This window comes from Hippocampus bargibanti, unplaced genomic scaffold, assembly GCF_051943395.1.
Source record: "Hippocampus bargibanti isolate YZ-2025 unplaced genomic scaffold, ASM5194339v1 Contig00194, whole genome shotgun sequence".
Taxonomy (NCBI): Eukaryota; Metazoa; Chordata; class Actinopteri; order Syngnathiformes; family Syngnathidae; genus Hippocampus; species Hippocampus bargibanti.
Window position 1 is genome coordinate 1 of NW_028296991.1, and position 24,859 is coordinate 24,859.

General features: G+C 38.0%; 3 long non-coding RNA genes across 8 annotated transcripts; all 3 read right to left on the bottom strand.

The window, feature by feature from the left end:
• LOC148881295 (uncharacterized) lies at positions 1 to 5,098 on the bottom strand. The gene is made up of 5 exons (XR_016114003.1): positions 4,969 to 5,098; positions 4,722 to 4,859; positions 4,522 to 4,658; positions 4,278 to 4,414; positions 1 to 4,154 (listed from the first exon to the last, which is right to left on the bottom strand). It is a non-coding gene; the product is annotated as an uncharacterized LOC148881295 (long non-coding RNA).
• Positions 5,099 to 9,668: 4,570 nt separating this feature from the next.
• LOC148881296 (uncharacterized) lies at positions 9,669 to 10,995 on the bottom strand. The gene is made up of 3 exons (XR_016114002.1): positions 10,447 to 10,995; positions 9,912 to 10,049; positions 9,669 to 9,802 (listed from the first exon to the last, which is right to left on the bottom strand). It is a non-coding gene; the product is annotated as an uncharacterized LOC148881296 (long non-coding RNA).
• Positions 10,996 to 12,377: 1,382 nt separating this feature from the next.
• LOC148881297 (uncharacterized) lies at positions 12,378 to 16,755 on the bottom strand. 6 transcript variants are annotated; one of them, XR_016114004.1, is made up of 9 exons: positions 16,209 to 16,755; positions 15,256 to 15,393; positions 15,029 to 15,146; positions 14,802 to 14,919; positions 14,575 to 14,692; positions 14,328 to 14,465; positions 13,085 to 13,197; positions 12,677 to 12,983; positions 12,378 to 12,512 (listed from the first exon to the last, which is right to left on the bottom strand). It is a non-coding gene; the product is annotated as an uncharacterized LOC148881297 (long non-coding RNA). The 6 variants fall into 6 exon arrangements; XR_016114005.1 differs by having other exon boundaries at positions 14,328 to 14,447; positions 16,209 to 16,753; XR_016114007.1 differs by lacking the exon at positions 14,328 to 14,465 and having other exon boundaries at positions 16,209 to 16,718.
• Positions 16,756 to 24,859: the final 8,104 nt, after the last annotated feature.

Sequence of the window (24,859 nt, forward strand, 5' to 3'; positions counted from 1 at the left end):
GCACCTGCATAGAAATGAATGGGGAATACCTTGCTATTGAAAATGAATGGGACAGGCGCCTCCTAGGAGGACGAACGAGGTACTGCGACTTTTTTTTTGCACATGCATAGAAATGAATGGGGGAATACCCTGCCATTCAAAATGAATGGGACGAGCGCCCCCTACGAGGACAAACGAGGGACTGCAACACTTATTTTTTTTTTTTTTTTTTTGGAACATGATTGACAGGTAGGTTAGGGGCCCTCAGGTGGCCACATGAGGTACTGCTTGGAGGCCTTCATCCTGGCGGTCGACGAAGGTACTGCACCTGCATAGAAATGAATGGGGAACACCCTGCCATTGAAAATGAATGGGACAAGCGCCTCCTAGGAGGACGAACGAGGTACTGCGACTTTTTTTTTGCACATGCATAGAAATGAATGGGGGAATACCCTGCCATTCAAAATGAATGGGACGAGCGCCCCCTGCGAGGACAAACGAGGGACTGCAACACTTATTTTTTTTTTTTTTTCACATGATTGACAGGTAGGTTAGGGGGCCCTCAGGTGGCCACATGAGGTACTGCTTGGAGGCCTTCATCCTGGCGGTCGACGAAGGTACTGCACCTGCATAGAAATGAATGGGGAATACATTGCCATTGAAAATGAATGGGACAAGCGCCTCCTAGGAGGACGAACGAGGTACTGCGACTTTTTTTTTGCACATGCATAGAAATGAATGGGGGAATACCCTGCCATTCAAAATGAATGGGACGAGCGCCCCCTGCGAGGACAAACGAGGGACTGCAACACTTATTTTTTTTTTTTTTTTAACATGATTGACAGGTAGGTTAGGGGGCCCTCAGGTGGCCACATGAGGTACTGCTTGGAGGCCTTCATCCTGGCGGTCGACGAAGGTACTGCACCTGCATAGAAATGAATGGGGAACACCCTGCCATTGAAAATGAATGGGACAAGCGCCTCCTAGGAGGACGAACGAGGTACTGCGACTTTTTTTTTGCACATGCATAGAAATGAATGGGGGAATACCCTGCCATTCAAAATGAATGGGACGAGCGCCCCCTGCGAGGACAAACGAGGGACTGCAACACTTATTTTTTTTTTTTTTCACATGATTGACAGGTAGGTTAGGGGGCCCTCAGGTGGCCACATGAGGTACTGCTTGGAGGCCTTCATCCTGGCGGTCGACGAAGGTACTGCACCTGCATAGAAATGAATGGGGAACACATTGCCATTGAAAATGAATGGGACAAGCGCCTCCTAGGAGGACGAACGAGGTACTGCGACTTTTTTTTTGCACATGCATAGAAATGAATGGGGGAATACCCTGCCATTCAAAATGAATGGGACGAGCGCCCCCTGCGAGGACAAACGAGGGACTGCAACACTTTTTTTTTTTTTTTCACATGATTGACAGGTAGGTTAGGGGGCCCTCAGGTGGCCACATGAGGTACTGCTTGGAGGCCTTCATCCTGGCGGTCGACGAAGGTACTGCACCTGCATAGAAATGAATGGGGAACACCTTGCCATTGAAAATGAATGGGACAAGCGCCTCCTAGGAGGACGAACGAGGTACTGCGACTTTTTTTTTGCACATGCATAGAAATGAATGGGGGAATACCCTGCCATTCAAAATGAATGGGACGAGCGCCCCCTACGAGGACAAACGAGGGACTGCAACACTTTTTTTTTTTTTTTTAACATGATTGACAGGTAGGTTAGGGGGCCCTCAGGTGGCCACATGAGGTACTGCTTGGAGGCCTTCATCCTGGCGGTCGACGAAGGTACTGCACCTGCATAGAAATGAATGGGGAACACCTTGCCATTGAAAATGAATGGGACAAGCGCCTCCTAGGAGGACGAACGAGGTACTGCGACTTTTTTTTTACACATGCATAGAAATGAATGGGGGAATACCCTGCCATTCAAAATGAATGGGACGAGCGCCCCCTGCGAGGACAAACGAGGTACTGCAACATTTTTTTTAATTTTTTTTTTACATGATTGACAGGTAGGTTAGGGGGCCCTCAGGTGGCCACATGAGGTACCGCTTGGAGGCCTTCACCCTGGCGGTCGACGAAGGTACTGCACCTGCATAGAAATGAATGGGGAATACATTGCCATTGAAAATGAATGGGACAAGCGCCTCCTAGGAGGACGAACGAGGTACTGCGACTTTTTTTTTGCACCTGCATAGAAATGAATGGGGGAATACCCTGCCATTCAAAATGAATGGGACGAGCGCCCCCTACGAGGACAAACGAGGGACTGCAACTTTTTTTTTTTTTCACATGATTGACAGGTAGGTTAGGGGGCCCTCAGGTGGCCACCTGAGGTACCGCTTGGAGGCCTTCACCCTGGCGGTCGACGAAGGTACTGCACCTGCATAGAAATGAATGGGGAATACATTGCCATTGAAAATGAATGGGACAAGCGCCTCCTAGGAGGACGAACGAGGTACTGCGACTTTTTTTTTGCACATGCATAGAAATGAATGGGGGAATACCCTGCCATTCAAAATGAATGGGACGAGCGCCCCCTACGAGGGCGAACGAGGGACTGCAACACTTTTTTTTTTTTTTTTTTACATGATTGACAGGTAGGTTAGGGGGCCCTCAGGTGGCCACCTGAGGTACCGCTTGGAGGCCTTCACCCTGGCGGTCGACGAAGGTACTGCACCTGCATAGAAATGAATGGGGAATACATTGCCATTGAAAATGAATGGGACAAGCGCCTCCTAGGAGGACGAACGAGGTACTGCGACTTTTTTTTTGCACATGCATAGAAATGAATGGGGGAATACCCTGCCATTCAAAATGAATGGGACGAGCGCCCCCTACGAGGACAAACGAGGGACTGCAACACTTTTTTTTTTTTTTTTACATGATTGACAGGTAGGTTAGGGGGCCCTCAGGTGGCCACATGAGGTACTGCTTGGAGGCCTTCATCCTGGCGGTCGACGAAGGTACTGCACCTGCATAGAAATGAATGGGGAATACATTGCCATTGAAAATGAATGGGACAAGCGCCTCCTAGGAGGACGAACGAGGTACTGCGACTTTTTTTTTTGCACATGCATAGAAATGAATGGGGGAATACCCTGCCATTCAAAATGAATGGGACGAGCGCCCCCTACGAGGGCGAACGAGGTACTGCAACACTTTTTTTTTTTTTTACATGATTGACAGGTAGGTTAGGGGGCCCTCAGGTGGCCACCTGAGGTACCGCTTGGAGGCCTTCACCCTGGCGGTCGACGAAGGTACTGCACCTGCATAGAAATGAATGGGGAATACATTGCCATTGAAAATGAATGGGACAAGCGCCTCCTAGGAGGACGAACGAGGTACTGCGACTTTTTTTTTGCACATGCATAGAAATGAATGGGGGAATACCCTGCCATTCAAAATGAATGGGACGAGCGCCCCCTACGAGGGCGAACGAGGTACTGCAACACTTTTTTTTTTTTTTTTTTTACATGATTGACAGGTAGGTTAGGGGGCCCTCAGGTGGCCACCTGAGGTACCGCTTGGAGGCCTTCACCCTGGCGGTCGACGAAGGTACTGCACCTGCATAGAAATGAATGGGGAATACATTGCCATTGAAAATGAATGGGACAAGCGCCTCCTAGGAGGACGAACGAGGTACTGCGACTTTTTTTTTGCACATGCATAGAAATGAATGGGGGAATACCCTGCCATTCAAAATGAATGGGACGAGCGCCCCCTACGAGGTCAAACGAGGGACTGCAACACTTTTTTTTTTTTTTTAACATGATTGACAGGTAGGTTAGGGGGCCCTCAGGTGGCCACATGAGGTACTGCTTGGAGGCCTTCATCCTGGCGGTCGAGGAAGGTACTGCACCTGCATAGAAATGAATGGGGAATACATTGCCATTGAAAATGAATGGGACAAGCGCCTCCTAGGAGGACGAACGAGGTACTGCGACTTTTTTTTTTGCACATGCATAGAAATGAATGGGGGAATACCCTGCCATTCAAATGAATGGGACGAGCGCCCCCTACGAGGGCGAACGAGGTACTGCAACACTTTTTTTTTTTTTTTACATGATTGACAGGTAGGTTAGGGGGCCCTCAGGTGGCCACCTGAGGTACCGCTTGGAGGCCTTCACCCTGGCGGTCGACGAAGGTACTGCACCTGCATAGAAATGAATGGGGAATACCTTGCCATTGATACTATATCATAATAATAACAACAATACTAATAATAGTAATAATATAGAATATGACAGTACGCTGTCAAGCGTCCGTAACAGCTCACCTGGGCATGTAGAAGTCATTTGAAGTCATTTGAAGTCATTTGAAGTCATTTTTCTTGATGGAAAACAAGTTGTGCAAAAGTGTCGGTTGTCCTTTAAAAGCTTCAGTCACTTTTCGTACCTGTGCCCATGATAGGAGCTGAAAATAACATGCATATTGATACTATATCATAATAATAACAACAATACTAATAACTAATAATATAGAATATGACAGCACGCTGTCAAGCGTCCGTAACAGCTCACCTGGGCATGTAGAAGTCATTTGAAGTCATTTGAAGTCATTTGAAGTCATTTTTCTTGATGGAAAACAAGTTGTGCAAAAGTGTCGGTTGTCCTTTAAAAGCTTCAGTCACTTTTCGTACCTGTGCCCATGATAGGAGCTGAAAATAACATTAATAATATAGAATATGACAGTACGCTGTCAAGCGTCCGTAACAGCTCACCTGGGCATGTAGAAGTCATTTGAAGTCATGTAGAAGTCATTTGAAGTCATTTTTGTTGATGGAAAACAAGTTGTGCAAAAGTGTCGGTTGTCCTTTAAAAGCTTCAGTCACTTTTCGTACCTGTGCCCATGATAGGAGCTGAAAATAACATGCATATTGATACTATATCATAATAATAACAACAATACTAATAATAGTAATAATATAGAATATGACAGTACGCTGTCAAGCGTCCGTAACAGCTCACCTGGGCATGTAGAAGTCATTTGAAGTCATTTGAAGTCATTTGAAGTCATTTTTGTTGATGGAAAACAAGTTGTGCAAAAGTGTCGGTTGTCCTTTAAAAGCTTCAGTCACTTTTCGTACCTGTGCCCATGATAGGAGCTGAAAATAACATGCATATTGATACTATATCATAATAATAACAACAATACTAATAATAGTAATAATATAGAATATGACAGCACGCTGTCAAGCGTCCGTAACAGCTCACCTGGGCATGTAGAAGTCATTTGAAGTCATGTAGAAGTCATTTGAAGTCATTTTTGTTGATGGAAAACAAGTTGTGCAAAAGTGTCGGTTGTCCTTTAAAAGCTTCAGTCACTTTTCGTACCTGTGCCCATGATAGGAGCTGAAAATAACATGCATATTGATACTATATCATAATAATAACAACAATACTAATAATAATAATAATATAGAATATGACAGTACGCTGTCAAGCGTCCGTAACAGCTCACCTGGGCATGTAGAAGTCATTTGAAGTCATAGAAGTCATTTGAAGTCATTTTTGTTGATGGAAAACAAGTTGTGCAAAAGTGTCGGTTGTCCTTTAAAAGCTTCAGTCACTTTTCGTACCTGTGCCCATGATAGGAGCTGAAAATAACATGCATATTGATACTATATCATAATAATAACAACAATACTAATAATAGTAATAATATAGAATATGACAGTACGCTGTCAAGCGTCCGTAACAGCTCACCTGGGCATGTAGAAGTCATTTGAAGTCATGTAGAAGTCATTTGAAGTCATTTTTGTTGATGGAAAACAAGTTGTGCAAAAGTGTCGGTTGTCCTTTAAAAGCTTCAGTCACTTTTCGTACCTGTGCCCATGATAGGAGCTGAAAATAACATGCATATTGATACTATATATATCATAATAATAACAACAATACTAATAATAGTAATAATATAGAATATGACAGTACGCTGTCAAGCGTCCGTAACAGCTCACCTGGGCATGTAGAAGTCATTTGAAGTCATGTAGAAGTCATTTGAAGTCATTTTTGTTGATGGAAAACAAGTTGTGCAAAAGTGTCGGTTGTCCTTTAAAAGCTTCAGTCACTTTTCGTACCTGTGCCCATGATAGGAGCTGAAAATAACATGCATATTGATACTATATCATAATAATAACAACAATACTAATAATAGTAATAATATAGAATATGACAGTACGCTGTCAAGCGTCCGTAACAGCTCACCTGGGCATGTAGAAGTCATTTGAAGTCATGTAGAAGTCATTTGAAGTCATTTTTGTTGATGGAAAACAAGTTGTGCAAAAGTGTCGGTTGTCCTTTAAAAGCTTCAGTCACTTTTCGTACCTGTGCCCATGATAGGAGCTGAAAATAACATGCATATTGATACTATATCATAATAATAACAACAATACTAATAATAATAATAATATAGAATATGACAGTACGCTGTCAAGCGTCCGTAACAGCTCACCTGGGCATGTAGAAGTCATTTGAAGTCATGTAGAAGTCATTTGAAGTCATTTTTGTTGATGGAAAACAAGTTGTGCAAAAGTGTCGGTTGTCCTTTAAAAGCTTCAGTCACTTTTCGTACCTGTGCCCATGATAGGAGCTGAAAATAACATGCATATTGATACTATATCATAATAATAACAACAATACTAATAATAGTAATAATATAGAATATGACAGTACGCTGTCAAGCGTCCGTAACAGCTCACCTGGGCATGTAGAAGTCATTTGAAGTCATGTAGAAGTCATTTGAAGTCATTTTTGTTGATGGAAAACAAGTTGTGCAAAAGTGTCGGTTGTCCTTTAAAAGCTTCAGTCACTTTTCGTACCTGTGCCCATGATAGGAGCTGAAAATAACATGCATATTGATACTATATCATAATAATAACAACAATACTAATAATAGTAATAATATAGAATATGACAGTACGCTGTCAAGCGTCCGTAACAGCTCACCTGGGCATGTAGAAGTCATTTGAAGTCATGTAGAAGTCATTTGAAGTCATTTTTGTTGATGGAAAACAAGTTGTGCAAAAGTGTCGGTTGTCCTTTAAAAGCTTCAGTCACTTTTCGTACCTGTGCCCATGATAGGAGCTGAAAATAACATGCATATTGATACTATATCATAATAATAACAACAATACTAATAATAGTAATAATATAGAATATGACAGTACGCTGTCAAGCGTCCGTAACAGCTCACCTGGGCATGTAGAAGTCATTTGAAGTCATGTAGAAGTCATTTGAAGTCATTTTTGTTGATGGAAAACAAGTTGTGCAAAAGTGTCGGTTGTCCTTTAAAAGCTTCAGTCACTTTTCGTACCTGTGCCCATGATAGGAGCTGAAAATAACATGCATATTGATACTATATCATAATAATAATAACAACAATACTAATAATAGTAATAATATAGAATATGACAGTACGCTGTCAAGCGTCCGTAACAGCTCACCTGGGCATGTAGAAGTCATTTGAAGTCATGTAGAAGTCATTTGAAGTCATTTTTGTTGATGGAAAACAAGTTGTGCAAAAGTGTCGGTTGTCCTTTAAAAGCTTCAGTCACTTTTCGTACCTGTGCCCATGATAGGAGCTGAAAATAACATGCATATTGATACTATATCATAATAATAACAACAATACTAATAATAGTAATAATATAGAATATGACAGTACGCTGTCAAGCGTCCGTAACAGCTCACCTGGGCATGTAGAAGTCATTTGAAGTCATGTAGAAGTCATTTGAAGTCATTTTTGTTGATGGAAAACAAGTTGTGCAAAAGTGTCGGTTGTCCTTTAAAAGCTTCAGTCACTTTTCGTACCTGTGCCCATGATAGGAGCTGAAAATAACATGCATATTGATACTATATCATAATAATAACAACAATACTAATAATAGTAATAATATAGAATATGACAGCACGCTGTCAAGCGTCCGTAACAGCTCACCTGGGCATGTAGAAGTCATTTGAAGTCATGTAGAAGTCATTTGAAGTCATTTTTGTTGATGGAAAACAAGTTGTGCAAAAGTGTCGGTTGTCCTTTAAAAGCTTCAGTCACTTTTCGTACCTGTGCCCATGATAGGAGCTGAAAATAACATGCATATTGATACTATATCATAATAATAACAACAATACTAATAATAGTAATAATATAGAATATGACAGTACGCTGTCAAGCGTCCGTAACAGCTCACCTGGGCATGTAGAAGTCATTTGAAGTCATGTAGAAGTCATTTGAAGTCATTTTTGTTGATGGAAAACAAGTTGTGCAAAAGTGTCGGTTGTCCTTTAAAAGCTTCAGTCACTTTTCGTACCTGTGCCCATGATAGGAGCTGAAAATAACATGCATATTGATACTATATCATAATAATAACAACAATACTAATAATAGTAATAATATAGAATATGACAGTACGCTGTCAAGCGTCCGTAACAGCTCACCTGGGCATGTAGAAGTCATTTGAAGTCATGTAGAAGTCATTTGAAGTCATTTTTGTTGATGGAAAACAAGTTGTGCAAAAGTGTCGGTTGTCCTTTAAAAGCTTCAGTCACTTTTCGTACCTGTGCCCATGATAGGAGCTGAAAATAACATGCATATTGATACTATATCATAATAATAACAACAATACTAATAATAGTAATAATATAGAATATGACAGTACGCTGTCAAGCGTCCGTAACAGCTCACCTGGGCATGTAGAAGTCATTTGAAGTCATGTAGAAGTCATTTGAAGTCATTTTTGTTGATGGAAAACAAGTTGTGCAAAAGTGTCGGTTGTCCTTTAAAAGCTTCAGTCACTTTTCGTACCTGTGCCCATGATAGGAGCTGAAAATAACATGCATATTGATACTATATCATAATAATAACAACAATACTAATAATAGTAATAATATAGAATATGACAGTACGCTGTCAAGCGTCCGTAACAGCTCACCTGGGCATGTAGAAGTCATTTGAAGTCATGTAGAAGTCATTTGAAGTCATTTTTGTTGATGGAAAACAAGTTGTGCAAAAGTGTCGGTTGTCCTTTAAAAGCTTCAGTCACTTTTCGTACCTGTGCCCATGATAGGAGCTGAAAATAACATGCATATTGATACTATATCATAATAATAACAACAATACTAATAATAGTAATAATATAGAATATGACAGTACGCTGTCAAGCGTCCGTAACAGCTCACCTGGGCATGTAGAAGTCATTTGAAGTCATTTGAAGTCATTTGAAGTCATTTTTGTTGATGGAAAACAAGTTGTGCAAAAGTGTCGGTTGTCCTTTAAAAGCTTCAGTCACTTTTCGTACCTGTGCCCATGATAGGAGCTGAAAATAACATGCATATTGATACTATATCATAATAATAACAACAATACTAATAATAGTAATAATATAGAATATGACAGTACGCTGTCAAGCGTCCGTAACAGCTCACCTGGGCATGTAGAAGTCATTTGAAGTCATGTAGAAGTCATTTGAAGTCATTTTTGTTGATGGAAAACAAGTTGTGCAAAAGTGTCGGTTGTCCTTTAAAAGCTTCAGTCACTTTTCGTACCTGTGCCCATGATAGGAGCTGAAAATAACATGCATATTGATACTATATCATAATAATAACAACAATACTAATAATAATAATAATATAGAATATGACAGTACGCTGTCAAGCGTCCGTAACAGCTCACCTGGGCATGTAGAAGTCATTTGAAGTCATGTAGAAGTCATTTGAAGTCATTTTTGTTGATGGAAAACAAGTTGTGCAAAAGTGTCGGTTGTCCTTTAAAAGCTTCAGTCACTTTTCGTACCTGTGCCCATGATAGGAGCTGAAAATAACATGCATATTGATACTATATCATAATAATAACAACAATACTAATAATAGTAATAATATAGAATATGACAGTACGCTGTCAAGCGTCCGTAACAGCTCACCTGGGCATGTAGAAGTCATTTGAAGTCATGTAGAAGTCATTTGAAGTCATTTTTGTTGATGGAAAACAAGTTGTGCAAAAGTGTCGGTTGTCCTTTAAAAGCTTCAGTCACTTTTCGTACCTGCGCCCATGATAGGAGCTGAAAATAACATGCATATTGATACTATATCATAATAACAACAATACTACTAATACTACTACTACTACTACTACTAATAATAATATAGAATGTGGCAGCACCCTGTCTAGTGTGCCCAAACAGTAACCCTAACCTTAAAGTATCACCTAACGGTAGGATATCGTCTGATTAACTAAAACTACACGCCTTAGAATAACAAAAACGACTTTAGAAGTGATTTTTAGTGGCTAAACTACCCGGCTCTCGCAGTGGAGGCCCCGTTAGCGCTAGCGGCTAACCGCTACCGGAGCAGGCTTCCACGCGACCGCCGGGCCCTTTTACACGGCCGAAGCGAGCTTTCACGCGCCGCCGCGCCGGCTACGGCCACCGTGACGGCGCGAGGGGGGAGATAACTTACGTTTTGGACCGTCGACGACCTCCGACGCGCCGCTCCGGCCGAGTTCCCTCGTCGCCTGCCCCGGCAGCCACGCGTTTCGGCCGAGGAGAGAGAGAGGGAGCGGAGGGAGCCGCCGCCTCGACCCGCCCCTCGCCGAACGGGCGTCGCGATTGGTCGGTCGGGCGCGCGGCATTCTGGGAGTAGTAGTCGTCTATCGCCCCGGATCCCATTCTTTCCTATGGAGAGCGCGCCCCGAGTTGTAGTTCCACCCGCTCCGCGCCGTCCGGGCCGTTTCCCCCCTAGTCCTCACGAAGCTAAAAGTTAGCCACGCCGCGTAGCCATCCTACGGCGTCAATAAACACACGTTTATCGCCCTCAAACAGCCTTTTGCTTTGAATAGTGTGTCTTTTCTTTTTTTTTCTCAGTCAAAGCCACGCGCGGAGCCCCGTCCGTTCACCGTATGCCGGCTGCGGGGGGCTTTTTGAGCACAGCTGTTTGATGGAGGAGGTGGCAAAATATCAGAAACCCCTTATTCCTCCCGCAAACGGGGGAATTTGCAGTCGGGGGGAAGTCGGGGGCAGCGATTTGAAGGGGGTAAAGGGGCTAAATGATAGAAAATGAGATATTCTGAGCGTGAAAGTATAAAAACGTCAACCTGAAGCTGTGCAAATGTGCAAAACTGTTTCAAAAAAAAAAAAAAAAAAAGGGAAACCCCCGGGGCGCTCCATTTCAGAGGTTGATATAATCACCGTCTTTGCCGTCTTCTTCCTTTCCTTTCGGCTTTTCCCCTCAGGGGCTCGCCGCATCGAATCAATGTCCTCCACCTATCCCGGCTTTGCGCATCCTCTTCTCCGGCGCCGGCTGGCTTCGCGCGTGTAACCATATGAGCGAATCGTATTCGCGCCTTCTACTTCTATACCGGTGATGCCCGGCCGGCGCGGGTCAAAGGATGCGCTCCCGCGAGTCGGTCTGATGAGAGCCTACGGGAGCCACACGTGTCAATAACCTTCTCCCTCCCTCCATCCGACGCACACGAGTCGTCCTAATAAGGAACCTCGACTCTATCCGGAAGTCGCATCATCTAGCCAACCCGCTCACACGAAGCGACGCGGCGTCCTCTTTGACAGCATCCGTAAAGCCGTTCTTCCTCTCTCTCGGTCTCCCGCCTGGCACTTGAAGGCTAAGGCTCAGCATCCTTTCTCTCCCGTCCTATCCGACCCGGTAGCTCCCAAAGGAAACCTCGACATCTTCAGCTCCGCTTCCCGTCTCCGACCGTGGTCTTATACGCTATTGCTTTCATCCCGGCCGACGCCTGACGTCAAAGTCAAGTCAGCACTGGGTGCATATTTCACACTTATACACTTTATAAAACCTGTCAACTGGGTGCATATTTCACACTTATACACTTTATAAAACCTGTCAGTCAGCACTGGGTGCATATTTCACACTTATACACTTTTAAAACCTGTCAGTCAGCACTGGGTGCATATACAGTCAGCACTGGGTGCATATTTCACACTTATACACTTTATAAAACCTGTCAGTCAGCACTGGGTGCATATTTCACACTTATACACTTTATAAAACCTGTCAGTCAGCACTGGGTGCATATTTCACACTTATACACTTTATAAAACCTGTCAGTCAGCACTGGGTGCATATTTCACACTTATACACTTTATAAAACCTGTCAGTCAGCACTGGGTGCATATTTTACACTTATACATTTTAAAAAACCTGTCAGTCAGCACTGGGTGCATATTTCACACTTATACACTTTATAAAACCTGTCAGTCAGCACTGGGATCATATTTCACACTTATACACTTTATAAAACCTGTCAAATCAACACTGGGATCATATTTCACACTTATACACTTTATAAAACCTGTCAAAGTCAACACTTGGAGCATATTCGCGGAGGTGATGGACAAGAACGAGGGACGACACACTTTTGACTGAAATGAGCATTTCAATTTTATTGAAATTGAATCGAATATTATATTGGGCTCCGCAAAGCCCGCTGCGCTCCTGCCGTAGCTCGCCGCCGCAAAGCCGCTCGCCGCCCGCCGCCCGCCGCCCGCCGCCTGTCAAGGACAAAGGGCAAAAAAAGACAGACGATTGACAACGGGCCACACGCCTCGATTAGAAACGTCGAGTGAGGTAGCGCCGTACGTCTAGGATGTCAAAGAAATTCAATACAACCGGGAAGCAGCAAAAAGCCAGGAAAGAATGACGACGATGGCCTTACTCGTCGTTACGGACGCAGCTCGCCGTACCCAGGACGTCGGCGTCGGAAGTCGTCGCGCGTCGTCCAGGTGAGCGGCCGGCCAGTCACTCGCCGTATCCGGATCTTCCTCAGACGGCAAACCTAGCGACGAGGTCATTTAAAAATCAGTTATTCTAGGCAAAAGCAAAACAAACCGAGAAAAAGGCCAAAGTGAGGTCTGCTTGAAATATAGCACCGCGTTATGACCGGGGAGACGGCCGGCGGCCGGCCGGCAGGCTCGTTCGGAAGGTCTCTGGAGCCCTCTGGCGGACGGAAAGGACAACTGCGACTGTGGAGGGAGTTATTTAGGGAGGATTTATTTCATCAATATTGTTTCTTTACCGCGAGACTAATAAAGGCAAATCCAATCCAATCCAATCCAATACATACCCTGTATTGTCTTGACGTCGTCCGCAACTCTTAAGCGGCCCTCCTTGACTCCCTTGACTTCAGATGACTTTGGAATCTCATTGCGGAAGTGCTGGCTGAGCATTTAACCCACACTGAAAGAGAGAAAACGTCAAAGTTGGACTCGTGCAGTGTGGTTTCATCATAATAATCCATTTCATTTCATCATAAGAATACATTTCATCAGTATATAGATACTATATCATAATAATAACAACAATACTACTACAAATAATAATATAGAATATGACAGCACGCTGTCAAGCGTACGTAACAGCTCACCCGGGCATGTAGAAGTCATTTGAAGTCATTTGAAGTCATTTGAAGTCATTTTTCTTGATGTTGCGCAAAAGTGTCGGTTGTCCTTTAAAAGCTTCAGTCACTTTTCGTACCTGTACCCATGGTAGGAGCTGAAAAACACATGCATATTGATACTATATCATAATAATAACAACAATACTAATAATAGTAATAATATAGAATATGACAGTACGCTGTCAAGCGTCCGTAACAGCTCACCTGGGCATGTAGAAGTCATTTGAAGTCATTTGAAGTCATTTGAAGTCATTTTTCTTGATGTTGCGCAAAAGTGTCGGTTGTCCTTTAAAAGCTTCAGTCACTTTTCGTACCTGTACCCATGGTAGGAGCTGAAAAACACATGCATATTGATACTATATCATAATAATAACAACAATACTAATAATAGTAATAATATAGAATATGACAGTACGCTGTCAAGCGTCCGTAACAGCTCACCTGGGCATGTAGAAGTCATTTGAAGTCATTTGAAGTCATTTGAAGTCATTTTTCTTGATGTTGCGCAAAAGTGTCGGTTGTCCTTTAAAAGCTTCAGTCACTTTTCGTACCTGTACCCATGGTAGGAGCTGAAAAACACATGCATATTGATACTATATCATAATAATAACAACAATACTAATAATAGTAATAATATAGAATATGACAGTACGCTGTCAAGCGTCCGTAACAGCTCACCCCATGTAGGCATGTAGAAGTCATTTGAAGTCATTTGAAGTCATTTTTCTTGATGTTGCGCAAAAGTGTCGGTTGTCCTTTAAAAGCTTCAGTCACTTTTCGTACCTGTACCCATGGTAGGAGCTGAAAAACACATGCATATTGATACTATATCATAATAATAACAACAATACTAATAATAGTAATAATATAGAATATGACAGTACGCTGTCAAGCGTCCGTAACAGCTCACCTGGGCATGTAGAAGTCATTTGAAGTCATGTAGAAGTCATTTGAAGTCATTTTTGTTGATGGAAAACAAGTTGTGCAAAAGTGTCGGTTGTCCTTTAAAAGCTTCAGTCACTTTTCGTACCTGTGCCCATGGTAGGAGCTGAAAATAACATGCATATTGATACTATATCATAATAATAACAACAATACTAATAATAGTAATAATATAGAATATGACAGTACGCTGTCAAGCGTCCGTAACAGCTCACCTGGGCATGTAGAAGTCATTTGAAGTCATTTGAAGTCATTTTTCTTGATGTTGCGCAAAAGTGTCGGTTGTCCTTTAAAAGCTTCAGTCACTTTTCGTACCTGTACCCATGGTAGGAGCTGAAAAACACATGCATATTGATACTATATCATAATAATAACAACAATACTAATAATAGTAATAATATAGAATATGACAGTACGCTGTCAAGCGTCCGTAACAGCTCACCCAGGCATGTAGAAGTCATTTGAAGTCATTTGAAGTCATTTTTCTTGATGTTGCGCAAAAGTGTCGGTTGTCCTTTAAAAGCTTCAGTCACTTTTCGTACCTGTACCCATGGTAGGAGCTGAAAAACACATGCATATTGATACTATATCATAATAATAACAACAATACTAATAATAGTAATAATATAGAATATGACAGTACGCTGTCAAGCGTCCGTAACAGCTCACCCAGGCATGTAGAAGTCATTTGAAGTCATTTGAAGTCATTTTTCTTGATGTTGCGCAAAAGTGTCGGTTGTCCTTTAAAAGCTTCAGTCACTTTTCGTACCTGTACCCATGGTAGGAGCTGAAAAACACATGCATATTGATACTATATCATAATAATAACAACAATACTAATAATAGTAATAATATAGAATATGACAGTACGCTGTCAAGCGTCCGTAACAGCTCACCTGGGCATGTAGAAGTCATTTGAAGTCATGTAGAAGTCATTTGAAGTCATTTTTGTTGATGGAAAACAAGTTGTGCAAAAGTGTCGGTTGTCCTTTAAAAGCTTCAGTCACTTTTCGTACCTGTACCCATGGTAGGAGCTGAAAAACACATGCATATTGATATATATCATAATAATAACAACAATACTACTACTAATAATAAATGAAGTGGGATTATTTGCTTACAGAATTTGTTTTCTCAGTAAAATGAACAATATATATCAATATCAAGTGTTGTTATTTGATTACTGAATGTTTTTCTCAGTTAAATCAAGTTAATATAACTATCAAGTGGGATTATTTGCTTACAGAATTTGTTTTCTCAGTCAAATGAACACTATATATCAATATCAAGTGTTGTTATTTGATTACTGAATGTTTTTCTCAGTTAAATCAAGTTAATATAACTATCAAGTGGGATTATTTGCTTACAGAATTTGTTTTCTCAGTCAAATGAACACTATATATCAATATCAAGTGTTGTTATTTGATTACTGAATGTTTTTCTCAGTTAAATCAAGTTAATATAACTATCAAGTGGGATTATTTGCTTACAGAATTGATTTTATCAGTCAAATGAACAATATATATCAATATCAAGTGTTGTTATTTGATTACTGACTTCCTTCCCTCTGTAAAGAACCCGGAAAAGCTTATTTGGTTAAGCGTGGCTTTATGGAAAGCCATTTTAAGCTCCCCTACGATCGATAACGCGTCCCCCCCCCCCCCCCCCCCCCCCAACCGTCAAACGCGACCGTTTTTCGACCGTTTTTGACCGTTTTTCGACGTCACGGTCCTCTTTTGCTCACAGTTGGCCTCAAACTTATCTCAGAGATCCCTTCGCCGTCTTTAACACCCACTAGAATGTCGCGGATGTGTCATTCTAGCCCGTTTTAAAGTAAAAGTTGACTCACCCGCCATGCGGCGCCCTCCATCTTTGTTTTGACCTCCTCCCCTGACGACGAACCGGAAGTATCTCGCGGGAGGCGTCGCCGCGCGGTGTATAGCTTTCACTCTTTTGTCCCCCGCGACGCTCCGTACCGAATGATGTCATCTGAAGCCGCATACTGTTTTTAAGTTGCCGGCACGGTTCTCTTTCTAATAAATTCAAACAAATGACACCGCGTAACTCCCCCTAGACTATTTTCAGGAGCTTTTGCTCAACTTTCCTTCGCCCATCCCATTTTAAACGGACTTAGATAAACCGTGTGTATATTTTCCTTCAATGAGGTGCGATGCGCGCTTTCGGCCACCAAACGGCAGCGTTTCACCATTAATGAACGAAAGGAAGCATATTTCACACATATACACATTAAAAAACCTCTCAAAGTCAACTTTAAAGCATATTTCACACATATACACTTTAAAAAACCTCTCAAAGTCAACACTTGAAGCATATTTCACACATATACACTTTAAAAAACCTCTCAAAGTCAACACTTAAAGCATATTTCACACATATACACTTTAAAAAACCTGTCAGTTTTTTTCTCAGTTAAATCAAGTTAATATAACTATCAAGTGGGATTATTTGCTTACAGAATTTGTTTTCTCAGTCAAATGAACACTATATATCAATATCAAGTGTTGTTATTTGATTACTGAATGTTTTTCTCAGTTAAATCAAGTTAATATAACTGTCAAGTGGGATTATTTGCTTACAGAATTTGTTTTCTCAGTCAAATGAACACTATATATCAATATCAAGTGTTGTTATTTGATTACTGAATGTTTTTCTCAGTTAAATCAAGTTAATATAACTGTCAAGTGGGATTATTTGCTTACAGAATTTGTTTTCTCAGTCAAATGAACACTATATATCAATATCAAGTGTTGTTATTTGATTACTGAATGTTTTTCTCAGTTAAATCAAGTTAATATAACTGTCAAGTGGGATTATTTGCTTACAGAATTTGTTTTCTCAGTCAAATGAACACTATATATCAATATCAAGTGTTGTTATTTGATTACTGAATGTTTTTCTCAGTTAAATCAAGTTAATATATCAAGTGGGAAGTGTATCTATATGTTATTTGATATGAATGTTTTTCTCAGTTAAATCAAGTTAATATAACTATCAAGTGGGATTATTTGCTTACAGAATTTGTTTTCTCAGTAAAATGAACACTATATATCTATATCAAGTGTTGATTATTACTGAATGTTTTTCTCAGTTAAATCAAGAACTATCAAGTGATTATTTGCTTCTCTGAATGTTTTTCTCAGTTAAATGAACATTATTTGCTTACAGAATTTGTTTTCTCATATGAACACTATATATCAATATCAAGTGTTGTTATTTGATTACTGAATGTTTTTCTCAGTTAAATCAAGTTAATATAACTTCAAGTGGGATTATCAGAATTTGTTTTCTCAGTCAAATGAACACTATAATCTATCAAGTGTTGGATTATTTGCTTACAGAATTTGTTTTCTCAGTCAGTTAAATGAACATTTGCTTATAGTCAAATCAATATCAAGTGTTGTTATTTGATTACTGAATGTTTTTCTCAGTTAAATCAAGTTAATATAACTATCAAGTGGGATTATTTGCTTACAGAATTTGTTTTCTCAGTCAAATGAACAATATATATCAATATCAAGCGTTGTTATTTGATTACTGAATGTTTTTCTCAGTTAAATCAAGTTAATATAACTATCAAGTGGGATTATTTGCTTACAGAATTTGTTTTCTCAGTAAAATGAACAATATATATCTATATCAAGTGTTGTTATTTGATTACTGAATGTTTTTCTCAGTTAAATCAAGTTAATATAACTATCAAGTGGGATTATTTGCTTACAGAATTTGTTTTCTCAGTCAAATGAACACTATATATCAATATCAAGTGTTGTTATTTGATTACTGAATGTTTTTCTCAGTTAAATCAAGTTAATATAACTATCAAGTGGGATTATTTGCTTACAGAATTGATTTTCTCAGTAAAATGAACAATATATATCAAAATATTACAAATATATACAAAGATATACAAAGATATGTCTCACTTAAGAGCAGTTTAATGACCGCACAATACTCTCAGCTTGTATAGAAACACCGTCAACGTTAACAGATACATTAATCTGAAATGCAAAGAGTGTTTATAGTACTAAATACTCGTTTTAGCTTTAAACCCCCCTTTGTATTTTCAATGAGGTGCGATGTGCGCTTTCGGCCACCAAACGGCAGCGTTTCACCATTAATGAACGAAAGGAAGCATATTTCACACATATACACATTAAAAAACCTCTCAAAGTCAACTTTAAAGCATATTTCACACATATACACTTTAAAAAACCTCTCAAAGTCAACACTTAAAGCATATTTCACACATATACACTTTAAAAAACCTCTCAAAGTCAACACTTAAAGCATATTTCACACATATACACTTTATAAAACCTCTCAAAGTCAACACTTAAAGCATATTTCACACATATACACTATAAAACCTGTCAAATCAACACTTGGATCATATTTCACACATATACACTTTATAAAACCTGTCAAATCAACACTTGGATCATATTTCACACATATACACTTTATAAAACCTCTCAAAGTCAACACTTAAAGCATATTTCACACATATACACTTTATAAAACCTGTCAAATCAACACTTGGATCATATTTCACACATATACACTTTATAAAACCTGTCAAATCAACACTTGGATCATATTTCACACATATACACTTTATAAAACCTCTCAAAGTCAACACTTGGATCATATTTCACACATATACACTTTATAAAACCTGTCAAATCAACACTTGGATCATATTTCACACATATACACTTTATAAAACCTGTCAAATCAACACTTGGATCATATTTCACACATATACACTTTATAAAACCTGTCAAATCAACACTTGGATCATATTTCACACATATACACTTTAAAAAACCTCTCAAAGTCAACACTTAAAGCATATTTCACACATATACACTTTATAAAACCTGTCAAATCAACACTTGGATCATATTTCACACATATACACTTTATAAAACCTGTCAAATCAACACTTGGATCATATTTCACACATATACACTTTATAAAACCTGTCAAATCAACACTTGGATCATATTTCACACATATACACTTTATAAAACCTGTCAAAGTCAACACTTGGATCATATTTCACACATATACACTTTAAAATCAAAAACCTCATATTTCAAATCAACACTTGGATCATATTTCACACATATACACTTTATAAAACCTGTCAAATCAACACTTGGATCATATTTCACACATATACACTTTATAAAACCTGTCAAATCAACACTTGGATCATATTTCACACTTATACACTTTATAAAACCTCTCAAAGTCAACACTTGGATCATATTTCACACATATACACTTTAAAAAACCTCTCAAAGTCAACACTTGGATCATATTTCACACATATACACTTTATAAAACCTGTCAAATCAACACTTGGATCATATTTCACACATATACACTTTGGATCATATTTCACACATATACACTTTATAAAACCTGTCAAATCAACACTTGGATCATATTTCACACATATACACTTTAAAAAACCTCTCAAAGTCAACACTTGGATCATATTTCACACATATACACTTTATAAAACCTGTCAAAGTCAACACTTGGATCATATTTCACACATATACACTTTATAAAACCTGTCAAATCAACACTTGGATCATATTTCACACATATACACTTTATAAAACCTGTCAAATGTCAACACTTGGATCATATTTCACACATATACACACTGTCAAATCAACACTTGGATCATATTTATACACTTTATAAAACCTGTCAAATCAACACTTGGATCATATTTCACACATATACACTTTAAAAAACCTCTCAAAGTCAACACTTAAAGCATATTTCACACATATACACTTTATAAAACCTCTCAAAGTCAACACTTGGATCATATTTCACACATATACACTTTATAAAACCTGTCAAATCAACACTTGGATCATATTTCACACATATACACTTTATAAAACCTGTCAAATCAACACTTGGATCATATTTCACACATATACACTTTATAAAACCTCTCAAAGTCAACACTTAAAGCATATTTCACACATATACACTTTAAAAAACCTCTCAAAGTCAACACTTAAAGCATATTTCACACATATACACTTTAAAAAACCTGTCAAATCAACACTTGGATCATATTTCACACATATACACTTTATAAAACCTGTCAAATCAACACTTGGATCATATTTCACACATATACACTTTATAAAACCTGTCAAATCAACACTTGGATCATATTTCACACATATACACTTTATAAAACCTCTCAAAGTCAACACTTAAATCATATTTCACACATATACACTTTATAAAACCTGTCAAATCAACACTTGGATCATATTTCACACATATACACTTTATAAAACCTGTCAAATCAACACTTGGATCATATTTCACACTTATACACTTTATAAAACCTCTCAAAGTCAACACTTAAAGCATATTTCACACATATACACTTTAAAAAACCTCTCAAAGTCAACACTTAAAGCATATTTCACACATATACACTTTATAAAACCTGTCAAATCAACACTTGGATCATATTTCACACATATACACTTTATAAAACCTGTCAAATCAACACTTGGATCATATTTCACACATATACACTTTATAAAACCTGTCAAATCAACACTTGGATCATATTTCACACATATACACTTTATAAAACCTGTCAAATCAACACTTGGATCATATTTCACACATATACACTTTATAAAACCTGTCAAAGTCAACACTTGGATCATATTTCACACATATACACTTTATAAAACCTCTCAAAGTCAACACTTGGATCATATTTCACACATATACACTTTAAAAAACCTCTCAAAGTCAACACTTGGATCATATTTCACACATATACACTTTATAAAACCTGTCAAATCAACACTTGGATCATATTTCACACATATACACTTTATAAAACCTGTCAAATCAACACTTGGATCATATTTCACACATATACACTTTATAAAACCTGTCAAATCAACACTTGGATCATATTTCACACATATACACTTTATAAAACCTGTCAAATCAACACTTGGATCATATTTCACACATATACACTCAACACTTGGATCATATTTCACACATATACACTTTATAAAACCTGTCAAATCAACACTTGGATCATATTTCACACATATACACTTTATAAAACCTGTCAAATCAACACTTGGATCATATTTCACACATATACACTTTATAAAACCTGTCAAATCAACACTTGGATCATATTTCACACATATACACTTTATAAAACCTGTCAAATCAACACTTGGATCATATTTCACACATATACACTTTATAAAACCTGTCAAATCAACACTTGGATCATATTTCACACATATACACTTTATAAAACCTGTCAAATCAACACTTGGATCATATTTCACACATATACACTTTATAAAACCTGTCAAAGTCAACACTTGGATCATATTTCACACATATACACTTTATAAAACCTGTCAAATCAACACTTGGATCATATTTCACACATATACACTTTATAAAACCTGTCAAATCAACACTTGGATCATATTTCACACATATACACTTTATAAAACCTCTCAAAGTCAACACTTAAACTTGGATCATATTTCACACATATACACTTTAAAAAACCTCTCAAAGTCAACACTTGGATCATATTTCACACATATACACTTTAAAAAACCTCTCAAAGTCAACACTTAAAGCATATTTCACACATATACACTTTATAAAACCTGTCAAATCAACACTTGGATCATATTTCACACATATACACTTTATAAAACCTGTCAAATCAACACTTGGATCATATTTCACACATATACACTTTATAAAACCTGTACACAAATCAACACTTGGATCATATTTCACACATATACACTTTATAAACCCTGTCAAATCAACACTTGGATCATATTTCACACATATACACTTTATAAAACCTGTCAAATCAACACTTGGATCATATTTCACACATATACACTTTATAAAACCTGTCAAAGTCAACACTTGGATCATATTTCACACATATACACTTTAAAAAACCTCTCAAAGTCAACACTTAAAGCATATTTCACACATATACACTTTAAAAAACCTGTCAAATCAACACTTGGATCATATTTCACACATATACACTTTATAAAACCTGTCAAATCAACACTTGGATCATATTTCACACATATACACTTTATAAAACCTGTCAAATCAACACTTGGATCATATTTCACACATATACACTTTATAAAACCTGTCAAATCAACACTTGGATCATATTTCACACATATACACTTTATAAAACCTGTCAAATCAACACTTGGATCATATTTCACACATATACACTTTATAAAACCTGTCAAATCAACACTTGGATCATATTTCACACATATACACTTTATAAAACCTGGATCATATTTCAAATCAACACTTAAAGCATATTTCACACATATACACTTTATAAAACCTGTCAAATCAACACTTGGATCATATTTCACACATATACACTTTATAAAACCTCTCAAATCAACACTTGGATCATATTTCACACATATACACTTTATAAAACCTCTCAAAGTCAACACTTGGCATATTTCACACATATACACTTTATAAAAAACCTGTCAAATCAAAACACTTGGATCATATTTCACACATATACACTTTATAAAACCTCTCAAATCAACACTTGGATCATATTTCACACATATACACTTTATAAAACCTGTCAAATCAACACTTGGATCATATTTCACACATATACACTTTATAAAACCTGTCAAATCAACACTTGGATCATATTTCACACATATACACTTTATAAAACCTCTCAAAGTCAACACTTGGATCATATTTCACACATATACACTTTATAAAACCTGTCAAATCAACACTTGGATCATATTTCACACATATACACTTTATAAAACCTGTCAAATCAACACTTGGATCATATTTCACACATATACACTTTAAAAAACCTCTCAAAGTCAACACTTAAAGCATATTTCACACATATACACTTTAAAAAACCTCTCAAAGTCAACACTTGGATCATATTTCACACATATACACTTTATAAAACCTGTCAAATCAACACTTGGATCATATTTCACACATATACACTTTATAAAACCTGTCAAATCAACACTTGGATCATATTTCACACATATACACTTTATAAAACCTGTCAAATCAACACTTGGATCATATTTCAACACACATATTTACACTTTATAAAACCTGTCAAATCAACACTTGGATCATATTTCACACATATACACTTTATAAAACCTGTCAAATCAACACTTGGATCATATTTCACACATATACACTTTATAAAACCTGTCAAATCAACACTTGGATCATATTTCACACATATACACTTTATAAAACCTGTCAAATCAACACTTGGATCATATTTCACACATATACACTTTATAAAACCTGTCAAATCAACACTTGGATCATATTTCACACATATACACTTTATAAAACCTGTCAAATCAACACTTGGATCATATTTCACACATATACACTTTATAAAACCTGTCAAATCAACACTTGGATCATATTTCACACATATACACTTTATAAAACCTTCAAATCAACACTTGGATCATATTTCACACATATACACTTTATAAAACCTCTCAAAGTCAACACTTGGATCATATTTCACACATATACACTTTATAAAACCTGTCAAATCAACACTTGGATCATATTTCACACATATACACTTTATAAAACCTGTCAAATCAACACTTGGATCATATTTCACACATATACACTTTATAAAACCTGTCAAATCAACACTTGGATCATATTTCACACATATACACTTTATAAAACCTGTCAAATCAACACTTGGATCATATTTCACACATATACACTTTAAAAAACCTCTCAAAGTCAACACTTGGATCATATTTCACACATATACACTTTATAAAACCTCTCAAAGTCAACACTTGATCATATTTCACACATATACACTTTATAAAACCTGTCAAATCAACACTTGGATCATATTTCACACATATACACTTTATAAAATCAAATCAACACTTGGTATACACTTTATAAAACCTCTCAAAGTCAACACTTGGATCATATTTCACACATATACACTTTATAAAACCTGTCAAATCAACACTTGGATCATATTTCACACATATACACTTTATAAAACCTGTCAAATCAACACTTGGATCATATTTCACACTTATACACTTTATAAAACCTGTCAAATCAACACTTGGATCATATTTCACACTTATACACTTTATAAAACCTGTCAAATCAACACTTGGATCATATTTCACACTTATACACTTTATAAAACCTGTCAAATCAACACTTGGATCATATTTCACACATATACACTTTACACTTTAAAAACCCCGCTGTCAGACTTCCATGGAGGCTGCTTCATCCTTGGTTCCCCGGGCGGCGTCTGGGGACCGGCATTCGCCCCCTTGCTGGAGCTCCAACACTTTG